Below are 1113 nucleotides of genomic sequence, written 5' to 3' on the forward strand. Positions count from 1 at the left end.
CCAAGGCCTTGTTTGATCTAGTCCTTTATTATTTTTGCTTTTCCGATACTCTTTCTCCCTCACTCACTCTGCTCCAGCCACTGTGATCTCCGTGTCACTCTTCAAATAAGCCAGGCACAATCCTGCCTCATGGTCTTTGTACTTGCTGTTCCTTTTGACTAGAACACTCTGCCTGCTTCCTCACCTCCCACACTTTTTGTCCTATGCTTTTTTTCCATACACTTTATCACCTTCTAATAGTCTATATAATTATTTTGTTCTTGTCTGATCTTTCTACCAGAACACAAGCTCCATGAAGGCAGGGATTTTTGTCTTGCTATAAAAATAGGCCTGGCAAATGGTAGGTGCTCAATAAATACTTGAAAGAATGACTGATTGAAGCCACTACGTAGACCATTAGTAAGAAATATGTTGACTCCATAGCTGGTATGAAAGGAGCCAAAATAGCACCTATGAATCTAAGAGAAGGGTCTTCAGAGAAGCAGGGCTGGTACTAAGCATAATGCCGGGAACACAAAGACAAGAAAACTTACTTCTCCTTTGTCTTCCCACTCTTTCACAAAAGATACTTGCACCTTGACCTGATTCTAAGGCAGTGGTTCTCAACCTGTGGGTTGCAACCCACAGGAACTGTATTAAAGGGCTGTGGCATTAGGAAGGTTGAGAACCATTGCTCTGAGGCCATGACTACATAGCCAGTGAGCCAACTATGTCTTACACTCACTCTTAGTACAAATTTATCTATTCAGAATTTGGAACCTGACTAATCTAAAGAGGTACAGAATGTGGAGATGTCATTTCTTTTGGTCTCATGTCCCTCTATCAGCTGTCTTGCTAACTAGCAAGGTAAGAGATTAGGAAGATCGGTGGTGATGAATAAGACCCTATCAGAGATTATATAGAGGTCTTGGGAGAATGGCTCTTGCTCAAAATTCCAAGTATAATTTTGGAGATGAGAATGGATGGGGGCCATTGACAGAATATTGTAACCTGCATTTTTGTGCTGCCTTTTTTTTTTTTTTTTTGAGACAGAGTCCCACCCTACGCCCTGAGCAGAGTGTAATGGTGTCCTATCTCACTGCAACCTCACACTAGGACTGTGGGCATCCTGCT

The sequence above is a fragment of the Otolemur garnettii genome, unplaced genomic scaffold, assembly GCF_000181295.1.
Source record: "Otolemur garnettii isolate 467f Iridium unplaced genomic scaffold, OtoGar3 scaffold00110, whole genome shotgun sequence".
In the NCBI taxonomy this organism is placed as follows: domain Eukaryota; kingdom Metazoa; phylum Chordata; class Mammalia; order Primates; family Galagidae; genus Otolemur; species Otolemur garnettii.